Source organism: Sarcophilus harrisii, chromosome 4 (assembly GCF_902635505.1).
Source record: "Sarcophilus harrisii chromosome 4, mSarHar1.11, whole genome shotgun sequence".
NCBI classification, from domain to species: domain Eukaryota; kingdom Metazoa; phylum Chordata; class Mammalia; order Dasyuromorphia; family Dasyuridae; genus Sarcophilus; species Sarcophilus harrisii.
In genome coordinates this window covers 92,474,833-92,486,889 of record NC_045429.1, presented here as the reverse complement: position 1 = coordinate 92,486,889, position 12,057 = coordinate 92,474,833, and the positions used below count along the sequence as shown (strand labels likewise).

The 12,057-nt window shown below is 34.4% G+C and overlaps 1 long non-coding RNA gene across 1 annotated transcript in view; it reads left to right on the top strand.

The window, feature by feature from the left end:
• The window catches only part of LOC116419082, a 32,739-nt gene extending 20,889 nt beyond the window's left edge, over positions 1–11,850 (top strand). The window contains exons 4-7 of the long non-coding RNA XR_004229316.1: positions 7,538–7,575; positions 8,901–8,936; positions 9,365–9,464; positions 10,919–11,850. This is a non-coding gene — a long non-coding RNA (uncharacterized LOC116419082). The remainder of the gene's footprint in view (positions 1–7,537; positions 7,576–8,900; positions 8,937–9,364; positions 9,465–10,918) is intronic.
• The last annotated feature ends 207 nt before the right edge of the window (positions 11,851–12,057 follow it).

Here is a 12,057-nt window from a genome sequence, read left to right as displayed (position 1 = left end):
CAGTCCCTAGACTTAGTTGGCAACCAGAGTTCTGGGCAGGGGTGGTTGGAGGACCATAGCTTCTGACTCTAGGTTGCTCCCTTTTCCCCCAAGAACCTTGGACAGTATTGGATGGGGGGAGGGGGGGGCGGAGTATAAAGGTCATGGTTCCTCTCAAAAAAGTGAGTTGGTCCAAGAAGGGAGGAACCTGGCTGGTCTGAGCTGTCTTGTTTCTCTGCAGGTGGAAGCTTCATTTGCACCTTTGGGGAATTGGGTCAGCAGGGATGGTTAGACTATGGACTGGAGAGTTGCTCTTTATGGAAATGATCCAAGTACTTTTGGAATAAGAATAAGAGGTACAAATATAAATTGTTAAATATAAGTTTGTTAGAGAAGGAGCCACTAAGTGTTGGAGGGGATCAGGATAATTCATGTAGAAGGTGGCTTTTAACGTCACTTCTATGACGTGGCTGGGAGGAGATTATGCATTCTACACATGTCAGAGATTTAGGAACTGGGTACAAGGAACAATGTAAGCAAAGGAATGATGAAAAATGAGGCTGGAAAAATAGATCGGGCCAGGTTGAGAAGGATTTATAATGATATATAATGAAGATTATATAATGAAGGGTAAGTTTGGGCAACTGAATGGATTCAATTGAGGGTGCAATCTTTTGGAGAAGATAGGAGAGAATGGGATAGAGGACATATATCTTGTACAATTATTCCTTCCACATATTCAGGGTTAGAGATCACAGTACCATGATCTGGAAAAGCTGCATAATTTTTTTTGGTATTTTTGGGGGCGTCTGAATAATAATATAGTACCTTATTATAAAATTTGGGTTGATACTATAAAATACTCTACATATATTTAAAAAAGTTTTTCTGTCATCTGCTGGCCTTCACCTGTTGTTTGAGGTTTCCACAAAACTTTCCCAAAATTCTCATTTAATTTCTCATGCTGATCTGTGATACTTAGATCTGGAAAGTCAAAATGTGGAAGGGACAGCTGTAGTGGACCTTCACAAAAAGAGAGAGAGGGAGGGAGGTATGGAGGGAAGAAAAGACAGAGAGGGAAGGAGGAAGAGACAAACACAGACAGAGAGACAATGTCACAGAAACAGAGAGAGGGAGCGTGAAGGAGAGAGAGCTCTGAGGAGATGAAGGAAGGCTTCATGGAGGAGATGGCACCTTGAAAGAAGCTAAAAATTTAAAGAGATGGAAATGAGGAAGAAGCACTTCCAGGTATAAGAGATTTCATATTTGAAAATGAAGACATAAGGAATGCAATTCTGAGTTCAGGAACTAGGTCAATTTGACTGTAATATAGAAAATGTGATGGAAAATAATCTCTAAGAATCAAAATAGCAGGTTATCAAGTGTGAAGTAGAGACTATAACATTACTAATAATATAAACTATTTTCTTAAAGATTTTATGACAAAAAAAGGAAGTGAGTTGGCTAGTTGCATTGATATCTAAGCAATTTAGGTGGCATAAAGGATAAAACAGTGGACTTAGATTCAGGAAAACCTGACTGAAACCTTTTTCAGATAATCCTTTTTTACTGGCTATATGATCTTGGGGAAATAAATAAAGTTCTGTTTGCCTCATCTGTAAAATGAAGATAATAATAACATCTACTTTCCATAGTTCTTGTGAGGGTAATATAAAAATATTTGTAAATCTTTAAGCACTATATAAATATTGTTATTATTATAAATTATAATTAATGTTATTGGTGTTGTCTATATAATGTTAAAAGATCTTGAGTTGGAACCATAGTATATTGGATGGACCTTCTAAAAAGAACTTATAAGATGATACAGACATAAGTTAGAGAGAGCATGCTGTCATGGATAAACTGCTGGATTTGAAGTAAAAAAGGATCTGGGTTCAAATCATGACACAATATGTATGTGACTCTGGGAAAATCACCTATATCCCTTTCTGAGCCTTAGTATGCTTTGTAAGACTATAAATCACAGGTGCATTGCAATCTGTATTAGTGAATGTAGTTCCTAAATTAGTGTAAACATGTTCTTGACATGCTGACATATTGCCATGTTACCAATGATGAGGAAGTGTTCATGGATGGTAGTCTACACTAAAGAGATTACAGATTAAATGCTAAATAAAAGAAGTCATGTTTTGTTTTAAACTTTTAAAATTCACTATATTGTATAGTAATTTTTCAAATCCCATAGAAAGATTTTTTCCCAAGTTTGGTGATATTGAATATCCACCTGGATATCAGGTTCACTAGATATAAAATGCCAGTATTTAATAGCTATACAGAAATAATTAAATTGAAGCTGATTATTTTCTCTTTGTGTTTCTTCCAGAGGTGATATTTGGTTTTTAAACTAGGTGTATGGAATTAAAAACAAATAAATTTTATATTTAAAAAATCACTTCCATCTTAAAAAGTTACTGAAAATGAGCCTTGCTTCCCCATCCCAAAATTTGTCACCAAAAATGTTTAAGAATCTAAAAGGGACACTTGTCTCTGCATTCTATTGATTCATTCTGGCAATCAACAAATGGCACATGTTGTTATGCAAATTTGATGATTGACTCTGGATACATAAAGAATTCCTTTCTCAATCAGGTGATTTATTTCAATTAACTTTTGATTCCATATCATATCATTGATAATTGAAACAGACCTCAAAGTAGATTGGTTTATTGTGGGCATTTATTACATTAAAGCATTACAACTTTTTTTTTTTTTTATAGAACTTCTTGGACTGTTTTAATAGTATATCAGCATTTCACAGAACATAGCATAAGAAAAAACTATTCTCTGAATTTTCTTTCAAATATAAGATACTATTATATATCTATTTTATATTGCTCTCCTTGAAAACTCATGATTCATTCACATGGAAAATTTCATTCATCTCCTTTACATTTCTGTGAACTAAGGTCACAGATGATCATCCTCATTCTACAGATGAAGCAAGAATGAAGTCCAGTCAGAAGCATCATCAAAATTAACTAATGTAGCTCAGGTTTAAGCCACCTGTCCACTGTACTAAACTTTTCTGAATTATCCTTTTCTGGAAAATGATATAGAAAGATTGTCAATTTTGAAACAATTATATGAAGACCTCTGGTGAAAGACATCTGTGTCTTCATTTATTTTATGGTGTCATGAAGAATAATTTTTCTAGAAGGATGAAAAACTATTCCAATGTTTATGGAATCTTCAGTTGTCACAGATTCTTATCTTAAAAATGAATAATTTGATTGCAAAGGTAGCTTGTGATGAGATTATAAAATTCATTATGATAGAATAGTACAGATTTGTATGATCAGATGTGTGTGACCTTTAAAAAGCTAAGGCATTTCTTTTCTGCTGGCCACAGAACTGAGTATTCAGAGTGAAATGACTCTTCTCCCTGCTTTAATTTATCAAAGATTAATGGTACTGTTATGATACAAACAAAAATGGAGAGACAAAAAGGAAAATGGAGAACACCTGTTTTTGAGGTGATAGAAATTTCTCATTTCCCCCCTGGAGAAGTTATTCTTTGACATCAATCGCAGTTACCTAGTCTTATAAGAATTGATATTGTATCAAACCAGTTTCTTTTGGAGGAAGCTTTGCAATATCAGTCTGAGGGCAACAGGTCTTGATATTCAGTTATGGGAATGAAGGACAAGAATATTCTAATTTAATTTGGACCACAAAGAGAAAGTTAATTCCTGAAACTGCAGTTCTTCCAAAACTTTAAATTTCCTAGGACTCTGTGTGGTATGATTTCTCATAAATAAACCATTCAAAGAACTTTTAACACCCCTACTATAAAAATTCAGTCAACCCATGAATGCAAAATAGCTTTTTGCACATATTTAGATTAAAAAAATGCAAAATGCAAAATCTTATTCTTCTCCTACCCCCATAATACATCAAAGTGATGGGTAAGTGTCCAGTGGGATTCAGCAACTTGTTGAGGAAAGACAATCTTCATTCTCCCCTATCCCACTCTGTTCTCCTTCCCTGAAGGTGGGTAAATTCCTTAGTAGTGTTTACAATTGCTTCTTTGGTCATTAGTAGTTATCTCAATTTCACTGGTTTCCCAAGCTTTTGGATGAACTCATTGCAAATATTCTTGTCTTTAATTTTTTTTTAAACATGTTAGCTTGGTGGTTTGACATGTTAGAAAGAAATTTTGCCACTCTTCCAACTGTAAGAGAAGAAAGAGTCAGAAATTAACCGGGTGACCTAGAAAAAAATAGCCAGTGACACTGTAAATTAAGGGGTTCTGAGAAATTCTTTCTTAAGGAATTAGACAAGTATGTCAAAGGTTCCCCATAATTTTGAGTCTTCATGCCCCAAGATTTTCAATAAATCTTCCTAAACTCTATTCAATAGTAAAGAAAATAACTTCTAGAGTTTGCTATGTGTATGAACACAAGAAATAAAATGAAGACATTTTTATAAATTGAATTAAAGCCTTGTGAGCATATTTAGTAAGAAATGGTTATGATTTAGGAAAAATTGAATTATGTAAGTAAATTAAAACCAAATCAAAATTTCTCTTGCACTGCTTTCACAATCCTCTTGTTCCTGTGCAAACACATATACCCCAAGTTGGGAACCATTGAAATTGTTTTTGTTTTTCTAAGTTTCTTTCCATCTCTAAATCTCATGAGAGTCCATCAAATAGTCAACAAATGATTAGTTAAGTATATTTCAAATACTGTTATTTGTAGGTTAAAAAAAAAAGCCCCAAAGCCCCAAACAAACATGGTGTCCACCTTAAAGGAGCTCACATTCTGATGGGGAGGCAACATGTAAATAATTAAGAATACACACAACACACATAAAGTGTGGATGGAAGGTGATCTCAGTAGAAAGGCATCAGCAGATGTATACATCCCCCCACATTGTGGGGGATGTTGAGGAGATGAGAGAGATTTCATGTAGAGAGCGGGGTTTGAGTTTAGTCTTCTGGGAAGAAACCTTGAGGGAGAGGTGAGGAGAGAGTTCCAAGTATAGGGGATACTCAGTGCAAACACATAGGAAATGAATGTTGTGTGGAAGAACAGTAAGCAGACCACTGTTGCTAGATCATAAAATGTATAGAGGGAAGTATCTTGTAATAAAGCTTAGAAAGGTAGGAAGGAGCTAGATTATAAAGGGCTTTAAATGCTAGGTGATTTTATATTTGATTCTGTAGATGATAAGAAGCTCTCATGATATTCCTTGAGTTTTCTCTTCTATAGATTCAATATTCTTAGTTCCTTCAAAGGGGCTAGGTGGTTCCGTGGATAGAACTGAGCCTGGACTGAGGAAGACACATTTTTTTTTTTTTTTTTTTAGTTTAAATTTGACCTCTGACACTTACTAACCGAATGACTCTGCACAAGTTATTTAACCTTATTTTCCTCAATTTTCTCATCTATAAAAGGAGCTAGAGAAGGAACTGGTAAATCACTCCAGTATCTTTGGCACGAAAGTGCCAAAAAGGGTAATGAAGAGTCAGACATGACTGAAAGAACTGAACAGTAAGTTCAAGTCTCTTATCTTATAGGTGAAGAAACAGGTCTAGGGGAATTAGGAGAGTGGTTTGAGATCATTTAAGTAGTGTCAGAAGAAGAATTTGAAACTAGATTCTCTGTTTTCAGTCAAAGTTTTTTTTTTTTTTTCCTTTCATTTTTACCACATATTCAACTGTGGAGTTATATCATATGTTGAATTGAATAAAAACAGAAGTTTTGAATGTTTTAAAAAGGGAATTTTTGGAGAAACCACAGCAAATATTTAATACATTTTTGTTAATTTATCTTGGGTCCTCCAATTTTGAGTCATAGACTTTCAGTTGATTCTGATTGTCAAAAAATGCACGTATTATGTCTAAATAAGTGGGTCAGCATAAACTAAGGCTTAGTTCAACTAAACATCCTGATATGTGTTAATTTGATTAGGATAATGTTTCTCCCTTACTGGACCAGGGCTTACACTCTATTGAAATAAAACTAAGTCTTAAAGGTAGCAAGGTTTTAGCTCATATTATTTATAATGGCTTAAAAATACTATATTAATAGAAGCTTTAGGATTTAAAAAAAAATTGCCTTCACCTTTAAAAAGGCATCAGCACTAGCATACACTGTGCCTTCCTGGAATGCTCCACCATAAAGTTTCTGCAAATGTCCACAGTGTCCTTAGTGGAGAACAAATCTATTTGAATAAAACCAGTAATCTGAAGGTAATTAAAGTAGTTTGGTAAGGTGCAATAAACATCCATTGTTGGGTCTACAGTGCATTAGTTTATGCTATTGTAAAGAAGATGTCTTTTTAGGCTATGAGCTGTTTTGAAAAAAAAATGCAGAGACCACAAATCTAAAAAAAAAAAAAAAAAAAAAAAAAAAAAAAAAAACAAGGACAAGATAATGACTGGAGACACAATTAATCCCTACGCTTCTACATAGGACAAACTGTTACAACAATCAGGAGAAAAAAAAAAACTGTACAGAGGTTATAGGAAGCTAATGCATAATCTTAAAAAAGGTAAGATGAAAGCTTAAATGCTTAAATAGATGATAATGACCATGACAGAGAAATGAAAAATGTAGCTTAAGAAGAAACATTGAGTTTTAAGGAAAGGCAGGAAAAATGAGAATGTTAGTTGAAAACACGAAATAAAATTTGTGGGGATGTGCATTGAATATGAGATAGATTTTGTGTAAATAACTATATTTCTTCAGTAGTGACCTCAATGGTTATGTAGGCAAGGCTTGAACAGTACTGGGTAATGTCATGCATTCCCTGAGCAGAACTCAACAGCTTTCTACCTTGGGGATGTACATCACCATGTATCCTAAAAAAAGATTGCTTGCTTATTTGCTGAAGGTCAGTATTAAGTTTTGATTGGGGATTTGATTTGTATTTCTCTGACTCTTTCTCAAGCTCCCTTCAAAGGGATCTTTCTGCAAAGCCAGGCGAAAATAACCAGAAACCAGACTCTTCTTAGTAAATTGTCTTTTAGATGCAAGGGGGTCTGAAGAAACTCAGGGGTCTAGATGTTATATGTATTGCCTCATTTTAAAAATTCAAAGCACTTCAACACTTCAATTGAATATCACTCTATTTCCCCTTCCTTTGAATTATTTAAATGAGAGATCACAGCTGTTGTTTTTATTTTTTTATTAAGTGGATTCAGGCAGCATTTTAGAAAAAGAAGTAATCAGTCATCATTTCACAAAACACTTTAAAAATGAATATAGTCAATTAATCCCAGTGATCCCTTCCAGATTTGTTTGTTGTTTAGTAGCTTTCAATCCTGTCCAACTCTTGGCCACCCTTTAGGTTTATTTATTTATTGCAAAGATTCTGGAGCACTTTATCCCTTCCTTCTCTAGATTATTTTACAGATGAGGAAACTGATGTGGGGTCTCACAGATAATAAGTGTCTGAGCCTGAATTTAACTCAGGTCTTCCTGATGCCAGATCTGGCACGCTATCCATGGTGTCACCTTCAGATTTAAATATGGGTAATTATATTTGAACAAAATCACTAACTTTAAGAATTTCTTTTCCTGGACAGAAAGAAGATTGTAGACCACCTTCTTATCTCTATTAAAAGTATGTATTGATATACATATCTTGGATCTAGAAGGCTATAGACAGGATCCATGGTCTGTGTTATAAGTTTAATGTCGGGATTCATGTCCTCCTTAGTTGGAGGATTAAAATAAAGATTAAAGGGAATCCTTCTACCCCACATGAAAGAGCTGTAGCAGCCTGGACTACTGGCAAGAAGGAATTGGGTTTAGAAGAGGAGACCCTTGAATTAATCAAGTCTTTTCTACCTCTGACACAGAATGGCTTTGCCTAGTTTTGCAGAGTGGGAGCTTAAAAGGGCCAGAGAATTACAAATCTAAACCCCAATCAAAACTTAATATTGACCTTCAGCAAATAAGCAATCTCTTAGTTTCTCCTACAGAACATTCTATGACTAGACTGAAGAGATGGTGCTGAGATTCTATAGAGAACCTGTTCTCTCTCCAGAGGATGTCCATTCAGATGACATGATAGGTCCACTTCTTATATTGGAAAGCCATGGAAAGCTTTCAGGCCCCTTGACAAATTTAAGATTATAAATATAGAGTTAGACAGTATCTCAGAAGTCACTTAATCCAAATTCCTCATTTGTAGATAATGAAACAGAGGCCTAAGGAGATTAAGGGACTTGTATAAGATCTAGGTAGTAAGTATCAGAGATAAGATTTGAATTCAGCTTATTTGTCTCTAGACCCAGAGCTTTTTTCCTCCCACTGTAAAATTCTCCTCTTGAGATAATAGGGAGGAAATTGGCTTGCAATAACAGTAGGACAATGTAATTCCTCCACTTCATTCAGTTGTGATATCAATACATTGATCCACATTGAGTATTTCTTTCTTATTCTCACTGGTCATTAAAATTCTATACCCAAAGATGCCTTCATTGATTAAAATCACCCAGGGGCATCTTTCCTGCCCTATCTGCAGCATGATCAGGGAGGAATCTCAATACTCTTTTGCCCTAGGGGTGATGAATGATGGCACTTCTGCAAAATTAAGCTTCAGCTGGAAAAGGAAAGATGACATAGTTTGTCAACCTAAGCTTTGAAAACGCCATACTGGAATAGAACATGGATACTTTTTGTAGTCATGACAGGATGTGACACTTTTTACTGTGGAGGAAGCAGTTGTGATAAGTATTTTTAAAAAAATTCAATGATCCTCCTTATATCCTTGTGTCCTTGTTTTGAGCATTTCACAGGTTAGGTAACTGAAATGAAAAGATCCGAAATGTTATTCTTGCTCATTTGATAGAAATGATAACAATGGCTCAAATGTATAACTTATTTTAAGGTTTATAAGGTACTTTGAATATTTATTTTATTTGGCATTTTTGTGTTTTTCAGGGAGGACCAATCCTAGAAATTATCTGAAATGGAAATGTAAGAACTTTTCACTGAGTTTTCTCCATTAAATCATCAGTATGGTACACATCTATGCTTTTCCTACATTCTCCTTTCAAAAACATTACCAACAAAATTGTAATAAAGTCATTTACAATTAGGTAATATCGGAAAAGGCTATTTCACTTTAAAATAATTTTAATTTTAACCCAAAGGTGGATTACAAAAGGTACACTTTTCATCAGTAATATTTAAAGTATACATTTTTGGAGGGGGGGGGGCGGTTAAGGGGTTCTCTTGAATCATATACACCTTACACAAAGAAATTAATTTGGCTCTTAGAGGGTGCTTTTAAGATATACTATTGAGACAGATATTAAGAAATCCCTTAGTTGTCTTAGCTGTCTCTAGATAATTTGCTTTCTTCTTTCCCTTCTTACTATTTTTCAACCTATTCTTGACACCAGGTCCTAAAGTATCCATGTGGCTCTAGGATGAATTTGGTCTCTTTTGAGCACTGTCTGACACTTATAGAAAACCAAGTTGGATTTCAATAAAAGGGATCAGGTGAGAAGGAAGAAGGAAAGTTTTTCTGCCTAATACTTTTTTTCAGAATCAGAGTCCAAAATGTTATGTCCTCAAGGGTTCATTGTGTATCGTTATGGATAGGTCAACATGTCAAAGCATGTTGAATCAGCATTAATATATATGTGAGGATATAGGAAATAGATGCTGACATGGGGATTTCTATGTTAAAGTGGTCCAGATCAGAAGAAAGTCCCATGATATTTGGTGATATGGTATATTACTAGAGGATTCAGTTTAATGTAATATAAGGGACCAGGAATCAAGAAGATTATCATTCAATTTCTGCCCCAGACATTTACTGGCAGTGTGACCCTGTACAAGTCATTTAAATTCTATTTTCTTCAGTTTCTTCATCTGTAAAATGGGGAGTTGGATTTGAACATTTCTAAAGATCACTTCCAACTCCAAATTTATAATCCTAATATAATAATATCCTTCTTACAAATAGACTTGTTAAAAATGATTGAGACACTCAGTGTAATATAGCAGATAGAGGTCAGCCTTGGATAACTTGGTTCTTCTAATCTTGCTTCTGACATACTAAGTGACATCACCTAACCTGCCTCTGCCCCCTCCCTCAAATAAGCTCAAAGACTGAAAGATGGAAGAGTATGACAGTTTCTTAGGGGGAAAAGTTGATTATTTCAATCAAAATCAGGCAGCAATTGAACAAGGATTTCAGTATCTTCTTCTGAAACTAGGTAACTGCTGACCCTAGTATCTTTAACCTCTTGAGAAATGAAATATTTATATATTGTGGATTTAAAAATTTTTGGGGGGGAAATGGGTCTTAATAATTCAATTAATTTTTTAATGGTTTAAAGAGTGCATGTTAAGTACTTGATGGATTGATCAATCCATGGGTGGACATCTTCTCTACATATGGAAATTTGACAGATGTACTGAAATTCTTTACAGGATGGGATATTTTTTTATGACATTTCCTTGTGCACTGCATTTCAGGGAAGAAATGTGTGTGTGCACTTTATAGTGAGTCATTAACTATGAAAACAAACTTATTCACAAACTTGCTTTGATCTGGATTTCCTGTGATTTATCTTTGCTGTCTAAGCATGCACTGAATTCCTGATTGTTATTAACTCCCCAAATATTTATATCACTCCAGATAATCAATGCTTATCGCAGTCAATACAGATGTTACAAGTTTCTAGAAGAAAGGCAGTGTCAGCATAATAACAATTTAATTATCATAGCATGTGTGTTGAACGGCATCTTTTGTTTACAGTATCAATTAAAGGCAGCTACTGTATATGTCTAATTAATAGATGGTATTAAAAGTGATGGTACATGTAAATTATAGCTTTTCCCACCAAAGATTTGAAGCAATAATGCAACGTCTTCGAGGTATTAATGTTCATTTAATTAATTTAAATCGAGGCTATATTTTCACTCCCTGTTCCCTTGTGTTTCAGCTCTCTACAGGGTTAATCAACTGCTGGGTAAAACAAATTTGCTTGTGAGGCTTTTAATGATGCAACATACCTGACTTGAACTACTCTAACAATTCTACAAGTGGATTCACACACTGCAGAAAAGGAGCTCATCTTCTCTATTGTTTTTATTTGGAAGAACTGCTTTATTTGCGTTATATGTTGAATTCACTCAATATGAGACCAACATGAGATTCTGCAGAACCTGAGACATACTGACTTTCCAAGGTCTTCTCAGAATCTGGACAACTCCTGGATCTTCTGAGGTTAACACTGGGTCCTTAGTGAACCATCAAAAATGACCTGGGCTTTTGCGGGAAAGGTTTCTGCCAATAGAAATTTAGTTTCTCCAGGGAAGAGACTATTTTTCTTTCTTTCTTTTTTTTTTCTTTTTTGTCCTTTTTTACTCTCAGCACCTTTCCCAGAACCAGGCTTCTAGTAGTCACTCAATAAATGTTTGCTGAATTAGAATTTTTGAATTTGAATTGGACTACCTCCTTCTCAGTTTTCTTTGAAGGCTTTAATTTTGCTATTGGGTGTCCATACCCTAAAAATCAATTTCAATGATTGTTTGGAATGTATTTACATCTCAGAACATATCATCTTGCCTTTAAGTAAACAGCAGATTCCTGTGTGTGAAATATTTCTAGAGAAAATCTTGGTACATTTAGCAGTACAGTAACCCGCTACTGAAGCAATGGTGAACCTGGTTTAACAACACACATCTAGAATATTATGAAACACCAAAGACAGAGATCTGGTGAATGTTAATGGACAAAAGTTGTCTCCCCAGAGAGAATGTAAGTATTTTGAGTGCAGGAAATGTTTTTATAAAGCTATTTTTCTCCTCATGCTAACACTGTTTCTAATACATAATAGGTACTTAATAAATATTTGTTGATATTTTGATTGAATTTCTTGATAACAACAAAAAACCCAATCAAAAATGCCAATTTGTCTCTCATTCCTTCCATGTACATATAAATGTGAATACTTATATATCTGTATATGCATATGTGCACAATATGTTCAGATACTCATGCTTACACATGTCCACACATATAAACATATATATATATATATATATATATAGTATATATATATATAATCCACAACATATG